Below are 18,456 nucleotides of genomic sequence, written 5' to 3'. Positions count from 1 at the left end.
TCAGATCTCAGCCTCCTGAGGAGCTAGGATTACAGGTGTGAGCCAACAGTGCCTGGCTTGAACAAATAACTTTTTAAAAATGTTTTTTATTTTCTTCAAGTAGTTGTACAAAGGAGTTGCCATTCAACACTTTATGAATATGGTGCTTCCTAATCACCCCATTTAACCTAAACCTCCTACACCACACCTTCCCTCACTTTTCTTAAATTTTAGGTTTTGTATTGCATTTTGGCCATTTAACAAAGCAATTTATGTATACAGTGCATTTTGATCCACGTCATCCCTTCACCATCTTCACCTGTCTTCAACCCACCCCTTCCCTTATTTTTCTCAGTTCTGTGGCATATACAATGCATTCTTGCCTGCATTCTACTTATTTTCCCTGTTCATTCTTCTACCCCTCTCTCCTTGCAAGTATCTATTTATTTTTATTGGACTTTGACCTAGTCTGTCTAAGGAATTATGCTGTTTGCATTCCCCTAGAGACTATTATACTTCAGTTAATTAATTTATAACTGCTTGGATGCCATCCAGTGTGTTTACTTATAGATTTATAGGCACATTCTAGCTCCCACAAATGAGGGAAACCATACAACCTGTTTCTCTGTGTCTTTTCATTTTCTTATGAATGGTATAATATCATTATTTCTGATATGAGTAAAATTCCATTTTGTGTGTGTGTGTGTATATATATATATATATATATATATATATATATATATATATATCACGTTTTCTTGATCCATTTGTCCATTGAGGGACATCTGGGATGATTCCATATCTTGGCTATGGTAAACAACATTGCAGTGACCATGGTTGTGTTGATGGCTTTAGTGTGGCCTTGTTTGTACTCTACTGGATAAACACTCAGGTCATACAGTAGTTCTATGTTTAGTTTTTGAGGACCCTTTATACTGCTTTCCAGAGTGGTTGAACAGTTTACATTCCCACCAACAGTGTAGTAGAGTTCCCTTTTGGTCACTTTTAAAGTAACATAATAAGACAAAAGTAGCCTAGGTAGGTATTCTTCCTGAAGCTCTGGGACTTGATCAGAGGTCTGAGGCCAGGAGAGCCCTGATCCCTGTCCTGCTCGGTGGCCCCTTGATCATCCCAGGGTCTTTGGAGCATGGTTCCTGGGAACCTCAGTCCTCCCACTGAAGCCACTGGGTCTTGGGCCAGAGTCAGGCTTCACCCTGACTGGCCTTGAAAGGTGCTTTGGGGACGATGTGTGTGTGAATGCTCACTTGTAAGTCTGTACATCTCTCGGAGAGGAATCTGGGAGTCTGACCTGGCTTCTTGGCCATACATCTCCACACAGATTCTTACTTCCATACAGAACAAGTTCCCCTCTTGGAGCCTCAGCTCCTGAGACCCAGGAGCTCATTGTCTCCAGGGAGGAAAAAGTGGTGTGGGAGACAACAAAATATGGAAAGAGGAAGAGGTGCTGTCAGAATCACTGCAAGTTGTAGCGTGCTGCTGTGTGGCCTTGGAACCTTAGTCCTTTAAGCTTGAAAGGGCTGATGCTGAAAATAAGGCTTAAATAGGACAGCGGGTCACATGGGATCAGGAACTCTATAAACACAAAACTGGCCACTCTATAGTCCTTCTTGGGGCTGCAAGCTCTTCCTGTGGAGCACACTGAACAGCCCCCTGCTGTACCCTATCTCCTCCCTGGGCATACTCTCCACAGCTCCTTCAGCCTGGAGTGGTTTCTCCCCATCAAACTTCCAGGGAAATCTGTGTGATATGCAAAATCCTAGCTGTGTGCCTGAGGCTCATACATGTAATCCTAGCTACTCAGGAGGCTGAAATCCAGAGGATGGGAATTGAAGGCCAGGCCAGACAGAAAAATGCATAGGATTCTATCTCCAAAAACACTAGCCAAAAGCTGGGATGAAGGTATGGCCCAAGTGGTTGAGCACCAACTGAGCAAGTAGGAAGAGTTCAAACTCTGGTACAGAGGTTTTTGGTGTTTTTTGTTTTTTTTTTTTGAAAAAAAATAGCAAAACAAAGAGGGCTGGGGATATAGCCTAGTGGCAAGAGTGCCTGCCTCGGATACACGAGGCCCTAGGTTCGATTCCCCAGCACCACATATACAGAAAACGGCCAGAAGCGGCGCTGTGGCTCAAGTGGCGGAGTGCTAGCCTTGAGCGGGAAGAAGCCAGGGACAGTGCTCAGGCCCTGAGTCCAAGGCCCAGGACTGGCCAAAAAAACAAAAAACAAACAAACAAACAAACAAAGAACCCCCTCCCCCCAATGACCTACATCCTCAAAGTCTGACTTAGGAGACGAGAAGGAATCTCAGAGTGCAGACTATTACAACTCAGTGTCCAGTGCTGCACCATACCGTGGGTAGAATATTATTGGGAGGCAGCCTAGCCAGCTTGGATGTGAGAGATGTCCCTTCAACTGCCTCCAGTAACGCCAGCGAGTCATGTGGACATATTCAATGGGGTCTGCTTGTGGCACAGACAGGCAGTCACTTCAGTGGGGCAGGTTGTGGCGTTCGGCTCTGAAACTGAATAGCACAATGGTTGGAAGCCCTGACCTCTGCACCTTAACCCTCAAGGACCCAGAATGTTCTTCCAAATAGGGATCTGGATAGACAGCCTCTTTGGGGCTCCCAGAATGAGCCTGATAGCACAGTCTGTGGTCCTGCTGCCCTTCCTTCCCCACACAACCTGGGGTCATTACCCTATGAACAAAGCCCAGAACTCAGGCTAACAAAGGTCCAGCCAGCCTTGCGAGGTTTACCTGGGATTTCAGAAGGAGCCCTTTGGTGGAAGTGAGAAAGCTGTGGAACAGATGGTGAGTGTCTATGATTGAGTCCCGAGGTACACAGAGAAAATTCTGCTCAAAACCATGTGTTCAGGAGAGAGTGGGCAGCTGTGTGACCCTAGCGGAACCAAATCCCCAAAAGGCTGTGGCTTCAGTGACTCCAGTCAGGACGAATTGTGCTGGCCCTTTAGTTCTCTGTGAATGTGGTTTCCTGGGCTGGAGGAGACCCCACCCAACTTCCTGAAACACTCTCAGACTGGGCACTGAGCCAAAACAGGCCCTGCTCCAGCTGGCTAGCTCTGCCTGTTAGAACACTGCTGCTGAAACCAGGATCCCCCTGCATCCCTCAAGTGTTCACCCTTTGAATCTCTCTTTGAGGTTAGGCCTTCAGCTAGTTAAGAGAGAATCTTGCTTTCCTGGGACCACCCCAGAGCACTGTCAGAGCCAGAACTCTGAGTTCCACTGAACTCTCGGAACCTTATTTTCTTCAATGGTGGGCAAGAAACAACTGCAAGTACTATTTATTGAATGTGCAGCCTGGCTGGGCTCTGTGCTAAGCCTGTCACATGTCTGCTACAACCCTGGTTTAACGTTTCCTGACCTCTTTGCCAGCTCTGGGAACCAGGTCCTGGCTGTCTGCAGAGATGTGCTGTCTCCCTCTGCTGGACAGTAGTTGAATAGCATTCAGGAAAGGCCAGGATAAAGACTCACCATTGGCTGTCAGGTTGGAAGGGATCTGAGGTTTCCAGATGAGCAAACTGAGCTTACTACCAGCCACCTCACTGATGACTTCCTTAAAGTTTGTTTGTGTGTGGTTCCCAGACTGAGAAGCTACTCCACAGATGGGGCAAGGAAGTTCAGTACTAATGAGCTTCTCCCTCCCCTTGCTGATCCCTTACTCTGTCATTAAGCAGAGACTGATCTGCACTGCCAAACCCTGGGACAGGGTGATGGCTGACACCATCAGCAATCTGGACCACATACATATTCACCCATGAGCAGCACTGTGGGAAGGCCAGAGGGCTGGGCTCTCCCAATCTATGCAGCTCAGAGAAACAAAGACACACTATAGTTCTGGCTTTGCTCCTCCAAGTGGTAATAAAATTGGTGGATAGAGACACCTTCCAGAGAGTAGAGGAGCCTTCCAGAGGGAAGTGCTTGCTGACTTGAAAGATTTCAGGACCTTTGCAACTTCTCAATGTTTTCCAATCATGGCAATAGCACACATCACAGCCTGGAGCTGTGATGTGTATCTGCAGGCATTGTCTTTTATTTTCAATAATACTACAAACTAAGTATATTAGATCAACATCATGAATGGGAAATGGAGGCTTAGAACTGAAAAGCAATGGTCCTGGATCTAGAGGTAAGGTATGAATTCATTCCAAGTCATCTGTTGTGAAGGCCTTCCCTCTAATTTCACTGCCTTGTGTTGTTCTTGTCTTCTGTTCCTCTCAGCAAGTAGCCACAGAACCTCCTCCTCCACATCCTCCTTCTTTTTTCTCCCTCCCTCCTTTCCTTCCTTCCTTCCTTCCTTCCTTCCTTCCTTCCTTCCTTCCTTCCTTCCTTCCTTCCTTCCTTCCTTCCTTCCTTCCTTCCTTCTCTCCCTCCCTCCCTCCCTCCTTCCCTCCCTCCCTCCCTCCCTCCCTCCCTCCCTCCCCTCCTCCTCCTCCTCCTCCTCCTCCTCCTCCTCCTCCTCCTCCTCCTCCTCCTCCTCCTCCTCCTCCTCCTCCTCCTCCTCCTCCTCCTGTGCTGGTACTTGGCTTGAACCTAGAGCCTAGGTTCTGTCTCTGAGCTTCTTTTTGCTCAAGGCTAGTTCTCTACCACTTGAGCCACAGCTTTACTTCTGGCTTTTTGCAGGTTAATTGGAGATGAGAGTCTCATGGAGTTTCTGCCTGGGGTAGTTTTGAACCAAGATCCTCAGATCTCAGCCTCCTGAGGCTAGGATTACTAGCATGAACCACTGGCACCTGGCACTGGCCAGGACCTTTCTTCCTGATCTTCTTCCTTACCCTTACCCGCTGTCCCTTAGGAAGGGACTGCCTCGGCCAGGGACTGTGATTGGGGGACATCTTAGCCAATGTCAGTCCCTATCTCTACATATATATAACCATTTCTTGGTCACCTATGGCCGGTGTCACCCAGGCATTTTAAGTTCACCATATTCTTTTTTCCCCCCAAATTTTCATTATCAAACTGATGTACAGAGAGGTTACAATTTCATGTTAGGCATTGGATACATTTCTTGTACTGTTTGTTACCTTGTCCCTCATTCCCCACTCCCTCCTCCCCCTTTCCCTTTCCCCCCATGAGGTGTTCAGTTCACTTACACCAAACAGTTTTGCAAGTATTGCTTTTGTAGTTGTTTGTCTTTTTTTACCCTGTGTCTCTCGATTTTGGTATTCCCTTTCAATTTCCTAGTTCTAATACCAGTATAGATGGTTTCCAATATACTCAGATAAGATTACAGAGATAGTGTAGATACAACCACAGGAAGGTGATACAAGAACATCATCAATAGCAGAAGCTACAGATACACATGGGATGTTGAAAGTAGTTACAACTGTGATATAACAATCGTTTCCATAACATGGAGTTTATTTCACTTAGCATCATCTTATGTGATCATAAGGGTATAGCTATTGGGCTCTTGTGATCCTCTGCTGAAGTTCACCATATTCTAACCTCAACCTACTCTCGCCTACTCAACTTACTCTAACCTACTCTTTCCACAACCCCCACCCCTAGCTCATACCCCCATGTCCCCAGAACAGTTTGTGCTCTTACTATCCACTGACTCCTGTATTTTTCTTACATCTCCAGAGCCTGCAAATAGTTTTATTTTCTGTTATTCCTGCCTTAATGAGCACATCCTCCCCTTATTCTTTGTCTTGTCCCTCTCCTTCAAGCCTCCCATACTATCTTTGATTCTTGGGGGTTCTCCCTCGGGTCCTCTCCATTTCCATTCAATGGAAAATGAGTATCCAGATATGTGCTTATCGTTCCTCTGCTTGTAAAATTTTCACCTAACAGTCAGGCTAGGTATAGTGAATCATGCTTGTAATTCTGGTTACTTGGGAGGTGGAGGTAGGACGATGGTCTGAGGCTAACACTGAAAGAAGTACAAGGATCCTATCTGAAATAAAGTGAGAGCAAAAGGTTGTGGGCATGGCTCAAGCGATGGAGTACTTGCCTAGCAAGCGCTAGATCCCGAATCCACCACCCACAACTCTGCCAGAACTGCTAAAGGAAAAGGGGAAAAAAAAATCAAATAATTTCACTTTGCCCATGGTACTGGAGGTCAGCTTTCATTTCATGTTCTTCTTGCCCCCAACCCAGCTGCAAACCCTGCCAAGCTCCCAACCTCACTCTTCCTTCTGCCCCTCCCCTCTGCCCCACTGCGTTTTTGTTTGGTCTGGCTAATGTCTATTTCTCCTTTCCATCTCACCTCAGGAATCTCCTTTGGGAAGGCTCTGTGTACCGCTCTCAGCTGGATCAGTGGTTGTGATTTGCAATAGCACTTCCATTCTTATCTGGCCCCCACACTGTAATAGGATATTAGGGAATACCTAAAATTTGTCTTCCACTAGACTTTGAGGACAGGGTTTTATTTTTTTTCTGGATACTCATATCCAGGCTGGTGCATGGTACTTAATGAGTGAGAAAAGGAAGGAAGGAAGGAAGGAAGGAAGGAAGGAAGGAAGGAAGGAAGGAAGGAAGGAAGGAAGGAAGGAAAAGAAGGAAGGAGGGAAGGAGGGAAGAAGGGAGGGAGGGAGGGAGGAAGAAAGGAAGGGAAGGAGGAAGGGAGCTGTGAGAGAGGAGAACAAGAAGGCGGGTGAGAGGAAGGGAGGGAAAGAGTAGAGGAAGATGGAAGGATGGGAGGAAGGAAATAAAGCAGAGGAGGAAAGAAAAAAGAAAAGAAGGGAAGGAGAAAGGGATAGAGGGAAGAGGGAAAGGAGGGAGGGGAGGAGGAAGACAGGAACTGAAAACAGGCTGAGGGAGGAGAGAGTGACCAGAACCCTGCTGGGGGGTGGGGCGGGGCCAGTGTCCCCCAGACACAAATTTCTTCCATGTCTGCCTGCATGTTAGGGCTTCCCACTCAGCAGGACTTCCTGCCTTTCCCTGACAGTTGGGTAACTTCTTGGGGCAGTGGTGTGGAGGTGATTATAAGCCTCCCCGAGGTCATCTGTCTTCCTCTGGGAGGAATCCTGCACAAGGGCTGATGGGAGGGATGGAAACAGTAGTGGCTGGGATGTGGTCTCCTTTCCCACTCAGGACCCACCATGTACAGACTGTCCAAGGGCCCATGTTCACATCCCGAGTCCCTGCATATATCCCATGGTGGCACAAGCTACAGGCCACAGAATCAGCTAGGATTAGGACGCCAGACCAGGGGCAGTCGGCAAGGAGGCGAAGCTTGAGCTGGTCTGGAAACAGAAAAGAAAGGCAAAACCATTGCTGGTGGGAGCAGTATGGCATAGAGGCTGAAGGTCAGGACACACAGCCAATGAGTCCAGGGACAAAGCATAACTTCTTTAATGGGTCCCTGGCTTGGAAATTAGTTTGGAAGGCACCATTGGAACTAGGTCCTGGAGAACTTTGCCAGGCTAGTGGGTTTGAAGGAGACCCACAGGGCAATGTGCCGCATTGAGTGGTCTTGATCTTCCAGAGCTATCTCAGGAGGCCAGTCTGGCAGTCCCATCGTCTACCTGCATTTTGCCAGTTATAGGCTGTTCTCAGCAATGGTCAGCAGGGGGCAGGGCTAACCCACATTTCCTGAACCCAAGACCCATCCAGTCCTAGGACTCCCTTGCCAGAGGCTTGGACCTTTGGGGAGTAAAGAATCCCAGGAGAGGAGGAAACCATCCAGCTGTGCACATCTGGGGGAGGGGAGGCCAGTTTATGACCATCAAAGTGAGGTCGGGTGACCTTCCTGGCCTCATGTTTCCACTCAGCTTCCCAGCTGTGCCTGTGTTGCCTTTGGTATCTGTGACCCTTCCTTTCTGTATCCATAGAGGTGCCTGCTTAGGGCCCCCAGGGAATCTCAAGGACTTTGGAATCAAAGCAGAGCCAAGAATGCAGCTGGAGAGAAAGAAGTGTCAGCCATGCTGGCTCCTTCACTAAGAAGGATGGGCGGGGTACCAAGATGATGAGAAGGTACTTGTGGGTATTAACTGACACTTACCCAGAGTCTCTGTGCTAGCGACAGAAGACAGAACGCACCCAGACAAATCTGCTGTTACGAGGAAAAGGTGAAAAGGACATAGATGCAGAAAGAGGAGGGGAGGACTGAAGATTATAGAATGAGCAGGTGATAAGGAGTGGGCTCTTGAAACATGAATAGGAATTTACCAGCTGGAGCAAACGCCCTGAAGTGAGTTTCGGTTTAAGAGAATAGTTCTGCATGTGCTGTGTGTGTGTGTGTGTGTGTGTGTGTGTGTGTGTGTGTGTGCACGCGCGCACGTGCATGCACACTGGCACTAGGACTTGTTTTCCACACCTTGTACTCTTAATTGATTTTGTTCCTCTCAGCTGGCACTCTACCAATGGAGTTGCACCTCCACTTCTGGCTATTAACTGAAGATACAAATCTCAGACTTGTCTGCCTGGGCTGGCTTTGAGCCAGGATCCTCAGATCTCAGTCTCTTAAGTAGCAAGGATTACAGGCGTGAGCCACTGGTGCCTGTCTCTAAATGCTTTTCAATAACCACTCGATATGTAGCTAACATTGGACAACAATATTAGTTGTATTATTTCTAATATTCACATCAAGTCTTAAGGTGCTAAGCTCCTCTTGTTACACGATGAAGGGTCTGTGGGTCAAGAAGCAAAGCAGCAGCCCTGGGCAGGAACCCCGGAGCTGACATCTCGGCCTTATTCCATGTGGCCTCAGGAAGCCTCTGTGAGACTAGAGTTAGGAGTGTATGGGGGGATGATACAAAGACCAGAAAAAGCTTTTTCATTCGGGGAAGCCTTACTCTGGGCCTCAGAACCCTGGCCAGGCTATCAGATCTGGTTAGAACGTGTTCACTTGTTCTTAAATGGCTATCTGTGTGTCTATCTTCTCACCTTTTCTTTTCCTTTTAGAAAACTTCTTGTGCAAATTCCTTTCATGTAGGCTGCAGCTTTTGTCCTGGCTTTGAAAGGAACCTGAGATGGGGTGAGAGGGAAGAGGTGCTGGACTAGAAGCAGGGCAAACTGCCCAGACCTTGCAGGCCAGCTGCTGCTACTTGAAGGTTATTTTCCTTCCCCAGAACCCATTTGTCTGGCTGGCTGGCTGGAGTGGAAGTCCTGAGAGGACAGACCATGTGGGCATCCCCTCCTGTATGGCATGTCTCCAGACCTTTCATTGCCCTGTCTTAATCTGTCAAGGCAGCCAGAACACAATCCCAAAGACAAAGAAAGGTATTTCCCCTGAACTAACATGATGCTGGCAAAATTGGCATTTGGTGAGGGACATTCTGGTGCCTAGGTGATGCTTTCTCAATGTGCCCTGCTAGGTAGAAGGTGTGATCTAGCTCTTTGGAGTCCCTTTTAGAAAGGCATATAGTTACCTTACAAAAATCCTACTTCTATCTTTACTGGCCATTCAACAGACAAAGGCCTCATATCTAAAATATATGCAGAACTAAAAAAATTACATTCCTCCAAAACAAAACCGCAAAGAACCAATAGCCCTCTCATCAAGTGGGCTAGAGACTTAAAAAGAGACTTCTCTGATGAGGAAATGAGAATGGCCAAGAGACATATGAAAAAGTGCTCTACATCACTGGCCATAAAAGAAATGCAAATCAAAACAACATTGAGATTCCATCTCACCCCAGTAAGAATGTCCTATATCAAGAAAACTAACAATAACAACTGTTGGAGGGGATGTGGCCAAAAGGGAACCCTACTTCATTGTTGGTGGGAATGTAAACTGGTTCAGCCACTCTGGCAAGCAGTATGGAGATTCCTCAGAAGGCTAAATACAGAACTCCTCTATGACCCAGCAGCCCCATTTTTGGATATCTATCCAAAAGACCACAAACAAAATCACACTAAAGCCACCAGCACAACAATGTTCATCACAGCGCAATTTGTCATAGCTAGAATCTGGAACCAACCCAGATGCCCCTCAGTAGAAGAATGGATCAGGAAAATGTGGTACATATACACAATGGAATTTTATGCCTCTATCAGAAAGAATGACATTGCCCCATTTGTAAGGAAATGGAAGGACTTGGAAAAAGTTATACTAAGTGAAGTGAGCCAGACCCAAAGAAACATGGACTCTATGGTCTCCCTTATAGGGAATAATTAGTACAGGTTTAGGCAAGTCACAGCAGAGGATCACAGGAGCCCAATAGCTATCTCCTTATGAACACATAAGATGATGCTAAGTGAAATGAACTCCATGTTATGGAAACGATTGTTATATCACAGTTGTAACTACTTTCAATGTGCCATATGTAACTGTAGCCTCTATTACTGATAATCTTCCTGTATCCCCTTCCTGTGGTTGTACCTACACTATCTCTGTATCTTATCTGAGTATATTGGAAACTGGTATTAGAACTAGGAAATTGGAAGGGAATACCAAAATCGAGAGACACAGGGTAAAAAAAGACAAACAACTACAAAAGCAATACTTGCAAAACTGTTTGGTGTAAATGAACTGAACAACTCAACAACTCAACAACTCATGGCGGGGGGGGGGGGGGGAGAGAAAGGGGGAGGGGGGAGGGGGAAGTGAGGGACCAGGTAACAAACAGTACAAGAAATGTATCCAATACCTAACATATGAAATTATAACCTCTCTGTACATCAGTTTTATAATAAAAACTTAAAAAAAAATAAAAATAAACACACACACACACACACACACACACACACAACCCCAAAAACAAAAATCCTACTTCTCTATGTCTCCATAAGTTGCTCTGAAAAATACCTCTGTAAGTGAAGATTCAACCCACGGGTTAGTTTTTACTGCGAGTTATAAACTTCAAGAAACTGGGTTTATAATGGAAATGCTGACACAATCTTAAAGATAGCTGCTTGAATGGAGAAACTATAATACTCTAACTACTTATATTCAGAAAGTGTGAGTGTTTATGTTGCTTCTGGATAAAAGAATTGATGGGGAATTACTCATGCTTGTTGAATTGCATGGTAATAAAATAAAGTCTTGCCAAATAGAACTTTGGGTAAAAATGGAATATGAACTCAATTTTCCCTATAAAATGCTTTTGATAAGTTTTATGTTTTACTATCTTTTGTTCTAAAAATCCTGCACCTGTTTTTTTTATCTGTTCTACTTGTTGATGAAATAATATATGTTTTCTTAAAGAGGTAGTTTATTTTTCAGTGTCCAGCAGGTAATACAGCAGCAGGAAGATGTCACACTTTACAAAAATATATATTAATATTCAGTTTTTACTTTCAGGGCAATTTAAATATAAATTTTAAAGAATTTTGATACAAGTGAATCTCCAAAGAGTTTATAATGCTATAACAAATAGTATTTTCTAGTTTAAAAATGAGCTTTGTATTTTTATAAACATGTAACACAAAATATTCAAATTTTAGAAGATAAAAAAAAATCCTACTTCTTAGCAGGCATAGTGGTCCACACTTGTAATCCCCACTGCTTGAGCAGCAGAGGCAGGAGAATCATTGAGTTTGAGTCTGGGTATTAGTTAGTAAGACACAATGAAAGCGTGGCTCAAGTGGTAGAGAACTTGCGTAGCAAGTGAGAGGCTCTGTACTACAATCCTAGTACTGCAAAAGCAAAATCCAAAATACCCCCAAGCTCCCAGACAACAACAAAACCCACTTCCTGACACATAGTTTTGGTGAGTAGGATTTTAGGCTACCAATTTTGGGAGGATGCAAACATTTAGACTATGACATTCTTTCCCTAGCACCCTCAAATCCATTATTCTCTCATACAAAACACATTCATGTCTTGACAATGCCCTCACTTAGCATCAGCTCTAAAATCTAAGACCAAAGTCTTGTCTAGTCACATATAGGTGAGACTCTAGGGCAGATCAACCTGAGGCAAACTGCTTTCCAGTTATGAGCAGGTGCAATCAAACTATTTTGTGCTTGTAAAATATAATGGTGAGACAAGCACATGACACACATTTCTATCACAGAAAGGGGCCATGGGCAAGAAGAAAGGGGTGAGATGACCCAAGTAAGTTGGAAAGTGAACTGGCTAAACAACATGAAATCTTTTTTTTTCAAATTTTTATTATCAAACTGATGTACAGAGAGGTTACAGTTTCATACGTTAGGCATTGGATACATTTCTTGTACTGTTTGTTACCTTGTCCCTCATACCCCCCTCCCTCCCCCCCCCCACCCGGAGGTGTTCAGTTCACTTACACCAAACAGTTTTGCAAGTATTGCTTTTGTAGTTGTTTCTCTTTTTTTACCCTGTGTCTCTCAAATTTGGTATTCCCTTTGAATTTCCTACTTCCAATACCAGTAAACACAGTTTCCAATATACTCAGATAAGATTACAAAGATAGTGTAGGTACAACCACAGGAATGTGATACAAGAACATCATCAATAATAGAAGCTACAGATACACATAGGACGTTGAAAGTAGTTACAACTGTGATATAACAATTGTTTCCATAACATGGAGTTCATTTCACTTAGCATCATCTTATGTGTTCATAAGGGTATAGCTATTGGGCCTTGTGATGCTCTGCTATGACTTGCCTAAACCTGTACTAATTATTCCCTATAAGGGAGACCATAGAGTCCATGTTTCTTTGGGTCTGGCTCACTTCACTTAGTATAACTTTTTCCAAGTCCTTCCATTTCCTTACAAATGGAACAATGTCATTCTTTCTGATAGAGGCATAAAATTCCATTGTGTATATGTACCACATTTTCCTGATCCATTCTTCTACTGAGGGGCATCTGGTTTGGTTCCAGATTCTCGCTATGACAAATTGTGCTGCGATGAACATTGTTGTGCTGGTGGCATTACTGTGATTTTGTTTGTGGTCCTTTGGATAGATACCCAAAAGTGGGGCTGCTGGGTCATAGGGGAGTTCTATATTTAGCCTTCTGAGGAATCTCCATACTGCTTGCCAGAGTGGCTGAACCAGTTTACATTCCCACCAACAATGAAGTAGGGTTCCCTTTTGGCCACATCCCCTCCAACAATTGTTATTATTAGTTTTCTTTTCTTTTTTTTTTTTCTTGGCCAGTCCTGGGCCTTGAACTCAGGGCCTGAGCACTGTCCCTGGCTTCCTTTTGCTCAAGGCTAGCACTCTGCCACTTGAGCCACAGCGCCACTTCTGGCCGTTTTCTGTATATGTGGTGCTGGGGAATTGAACCCAGGGCCTCATGTATACGAGGCAAGCTCTCTTGCCACTAGGCCATATCCCCAGCCCATTATTAGTTTTCTTGATATATGACATTCTTGCTGGGGACAACATGAAATCTTAAGACTCAAGAATAGTCTTGTTTGGCTTGATGTTGTGCTCCTAGACATGCTGAGGCAGAAGCTAGGTATTTAAGTCTCTGGATGACCTGCTTACAAGCATTGCTGAGTACTGCCCAGGTTGCGTGGGTTATAGTGGAAGACTGTGGCTCTTGTGGGCTTGAATTTCATGCTGATGGATGGCTCATCTGAGCTCTTGGGGGTGTCTCAACTTTATGACTTCAGGGGACATGGCCCTAGTGTAGGCTCTTTGCACTGGTCTTACCCTTACTGTGGCCCTCTGCCTGGGTGATGCATCAGAATTTCCTGGTGGCTCCAGTCTCCTGAATAGCTAGGATTTCGGGTGTGAGCCACTAGTGCCAACTTGCTTGGGTATATTCTTTTTTTATTGTCAAAGTGAAGTATGGAGGGGTTACAGTTTCATATGTAAGGGAGCGAGTACATTTCTTATCCAACTTGTTACCTCCACTGGGTACATTCTTGATGGTCTCTTCCAAACAAATTTTCTTATTCCTTTCACTATGAATAGGATGGGAATCACCAGTCTTAAAATTCTGCTTTCCTTTTGATGGACATTTCCATCTTAATACCATTTTTCTTGCATTCTCTTTTAAGTACTCAAGAGAGTTCCAAAGCCACATTTTAGGGTTGTTTCCCCCCCACCCCCCACAGGCACCCTACTCCTGGAACCAATTTCTCTTTTAGTCTGTTCAAGCTGCTATAACAAAATGCCATGGGCTGGCAAAATTACTTCTCATAGCCTCTAAGGCTAGAAAGTCCATGATCAATACTGGCAGAGTCAGTGTCTGGTGAGGGCTTATTTTCTTTCAGTGCTTTATATGGTAAAGGTCAAGAGTGCTCTCTGGCTGGGACTGTGGCTTAGTGGTAGAGTGCTTGCCTACCATGCAGGGAAGCCCTGGGTTCGATTCCTCAGCACCATGTAAACAGAAAAAGCCTGAAGTGACGCTGTGGCTCAAGAGGTAGAGTGATAACCTTGAGTAAAAGAAAGACAGGGACAGTGCTCAGGCCCTGAGTTCAAGCCCCAGGATTGGCAAAAAAAAAAAAAAATGCCTGCTCTCTGAGGCCTTGATGTAATCAGTCACAAAGACCCCATCTCTTAATACTATTACCATGAAGGTTGGGATTTGGAGGAGCACAAAAATTCAGAACACAGTGGTCCCTTTCTCAGTAATCATCTAGTCTTTCCAAATTGGGGACACTCACCTTTTTCATTGCCAAGGTCCTTTTAAATAATTAATTAAAAATTACTAACAATGATAGCATCTAGTATAATCACAGAGGTCCGGATGTGGTGCTGTATGTCTACAATATGAGGTGGTGGTAGGCAAAAAGCTTGAGACCTTATCTGAGACATAATTAAAGCAAAAAGGGCTAGGGCATGACTCTAGTGGAGAGTACTTGCCTAGCAAATGTGAGACTCTGAGTTCAAATCCAAGTTAAAGAAATACCTTTAATTTTGTCCCTCTTTTATGTCCCATGGGACTACTCACACAATTCGTTATTTAGTCCTAAGATCTGTCTATAAAATAGATGTGCATCTGTAGCTCCAGGTCTTTATATGTTCTTGATTTTCATTATTTGGTGTCAGATCTTGGTCATGCTGACACCTGTAGAATCTTCCTGTTCCTTGTGGTAACAGCAAAGTCCATTGTAAAGATATGATTCATCAGATGACTTGTTTGTTGGTTGGCTTTTGGTGGGCATTTAGGCTGCTCCTGGTTTTTGCCATTGCAAACCACATGGAGATGAATAACTGTGTGATGAATAACTGTGTTTTTAGATTAATTGACAGCTGACTGATAATATTTGTGTTTAAAATTTCATTGTGGCTGTGTGCAGGTAGCTATTTAGGAGGCTGAGACCTGAGGATCATGGTTTGAAGTCAACCTAACAGGAAAGTCTAAGAGACTCTCTCTTTTTTTTCCTTCCTTCCTTCCTTCCTTCCTTCCTTCCTTCCTTCCTTCCTTCCTTCCTTCCTTCCTTCCTTCCTTCCTTCCTTCCTTCCTTCCTTCCTTCTTTCCTTTTTTTGTTGGTTGGGGGCTTGAACTCAAGGCCTAGGCACTGTCCTTGAGCCTTTCTGTGCTCAAGGCTAGCACTCTACCACTTGAGCCACAGTGCCATGTCTAGTAGTAGTTTATTGGAGATAAGAGTCTCACAGGGACTTTTCTGCCTGGGCTGGCTTCAAATATTGATCCTCAGATCTCAGCCTCTTGAGTAGCTAGGATTAGAGGCATGAGCCACCAGCACCCAGCCCATGAGACTCTTATCTCCAATAAACTACTCAGAAAAAGCCAGATGTGGTGCTGTGGCTCAAGTGGTAGAGTGCTAGCTTTGAGCAAAAGAAACTCAGGGGGCTGGGAATGTGGCTTAGTGGAAGAGTGCTTGTCTAGCATGCATGAAGCCCTGGGTTCAATTCCTCAGTATCACACACAAAGCCAGAAGAGGCGTTGCAGCTCAAGTGGTAAAGTGCTAACTTTGAGCAAAAGAAGCTCAGGGAGAGTGCCCAAGTCAAGTGCAAGCCTCAGGACTGGCAAAAAAAATAATAAATTTTTTTTCAATATGTGTTCCCAAATTGCCTTCCAAAAACACGATTACTATTTATAGTTTCACCAATAATGTGTGCGAATGGCAGTTTCCTTTTATATTTGCACCAATGTTGCTATTATAAAACTTTTAAATCTTTCTAATTTAGTAAAAAAAATGGTATGGGGTTTTAAATGTCTAAATGATTTCCAAAGTGATGCTGAGCATATTTTCCTATATAGTAGTTCCTCAGGAGATATGTTTAGGAGAGATGTTCCAAGGCCTCTAATGGATGCCTGAATATGTTTTTTTTTCCCCTCTAGGCATACATACACAGTGTGTGTGTTTGTGTGTACCAGTACTGGGGCTTGAACTCAGGGCCAGGGCCTTGTCCCTTAGCTTTTTTACTCAAAGCTGGCACTCTACCACTTGAGCCATGGCTTGACTTCTAGCTCTTTGCTGGTTAATTAGAGATAAAAGTCTCATGGACTTTTCTGTCCAGGCTGGCTTTGAGCAGAGATCCTCAGATATCAGATTCCTAAGCAGCTAGGATTACAGATGTGAAGTCATTGGTGCCCAGCTACCAGCCCTGCTTTTTGCTGACTAATTGGAGATTGAGTCTTGTAGACTTTTTTGCCTGGGCTGGCTTTGAACTGTGATCCTTCAAATTTCAGCCTCCTGAATAGCTAGGAGTATAGGTATGAGCTACCAGCACCTGGGTTATACATAAATTCAATACTCAATGCTCTTTCTTCATCTTAATTGAGCATTTACCAGGGCTGTAGGTCTTCACACCTTAAGGTACACCAGCAAAACTAGCACTTGAGGTACACCAGCAAAAATAGCATGGATTTCTTTTTCCCTCTACACAACTTCATGGATCAAATATTTGTTTTCACCTTAGATATTAGCAAATTTCAGTATATGATTGATATATATGTATATATATATATTTTTTTTCTTTCCTCATTGAGAATTTCTACCTTCTCAGTTAAAAGAAGCACAATATCTTCTCTTTGGCACAAACTGCAAGCATTACTACCCTTACTTTGGGGGATATTATTAAAATAAATGTCATTTGAACTTGAGCACTATCATACCACAGCAGTTGATCTGATGACCAAGATGGCTACCAAGTGATTAGCCAGTAGGTAGTCTCCACAGAATGGCACATTGGGAAGCCTAGGATTTCATCACACGATTCAGAATAACATATAACTTAAAACTTCCAGAAATTGTTTATTTCTGAAAATTTCCATTTAATGATGTCAAACTGAGGTTGACCGCAAGTAACTCAACCCTTAGAAAGCAAAACCACAGATAATGGAATACTACTATATTTATTGACTATTTGAGCTTTTTCCCCTCCGTTTTCCTGATGAACCCCCACATTGTTGGTCTTTGTCCATTTTGGAGGAGGCTAATCTTTTTCTCTGTTATTTGTAGGAATTACATATTACACAAATAAGCATGTATGATTCGTTTTATTCTTCCCATCACTTATAAATACCATGTTTGGAAAGATTTTTGTTAAACAGCTCTTGCTTCTTTCTCCATCTGATCCATGTATACTAGCCCTCGAAATGTTTATCAGGACAAAATGGCCAATGTTTCTGCCTTGAGTTTTGATTTAATTCCAGCCAAAAGCAAAGCCTTGGAATTTTTATTAATCCTAAAAAGCTCACCATGTCTGAATGTAAGCCATCCATTAGTTTTCTCAGATATTTTAAGAAGCTTGAGGAACAGTGGAGGTCTGGGGCCTTAGAGCGGGAGCCAGGGCCTTGGATTTGTTGCTCAGACCAAGCAGTGTGGTCTTCACCTGCATGCCCCTCTGTCCAGCTGTGCATTCTTCTGTTCTGGGGAGTGGGCTGAGTGTTCGGGTAGTTTCCCTTTGTTTGTAGGCTCATCTGGGGGTGGGGCCCTTCCCCTCAGCAGAAGGCCACTGGTGCTGGACAGGACAGGCCCAGTGAGGCTGTGCGGGGTGCTGAGCCCGGAGGCTGGAGAGGAGCAGGGAAAGGCAAAAGTGGCTCACCCTGAGAGCCACCAGCAGCTCACAACTCCTCCCAAGTATTCTCAGCTTTTTTCTCTGGGGAAAATTTCTTCACAGTTGTGTTGTTACACGGGAATTCAATTGTGAGATACAAAGAAGCCATATTTTAAAAAATTACTTATTTCTTGTCAAAGTGATGTACAGAGGGGTTACAGTTACATATGTTAGGCTATGGGTACATTTCTTGTACTATTTGTTACCTCCTCCCTCATTCCCCCCTCCTCCCTCCCCTTTTCCCTCTCCCCTCATGAGTCGTTCAGTTGGTTTACACCAAATGGTTTTGCAAGTATTGCTTTTGGAGTCCTTTGTCTTTTTATCTGTTGTCTCTCAATTTTGATATTCCCTTTCACTTCCTTAGTTCTAATACCAGTATATACAGTATCCAGGGCACTCAAATGAGATACATTGATAGCATGGGAACAACCACAGGAAGGGGATACAAGAGCATCATCAACAAAAGAAACTATGGTCACATGTCATGTTGAAAGTAATTACAACAGTGCTATAACACTCGTGTCCATAACATGGAGTTTATTTCACTTACCATCATCTTATGTGTTCATAGGGCATAGCTATTGGGCTCTTGTGATCCTCTGCTGTGACTAGCCTAAACCTGTGCTAATTATTCCCTCT

Source organism: Perognathus longimembris, chromosome 7 (genome assembly GCF_023159225.1).
Source record: "Perognathus longimembris pacificus isolate PPM17 chromosome 7, ASM2315922v1, whole genome shotgun sequence".
Classification (NCBI taxonomy): domain Eukaryota; kingdom Metazoa; phylum Chordata; class Mammalia; order Rodentia; family Heteromyidae; genus Perognathus; species Perognathus longimembris.
Note: the sequence above shows the minus strand (reverse complement) of the source record.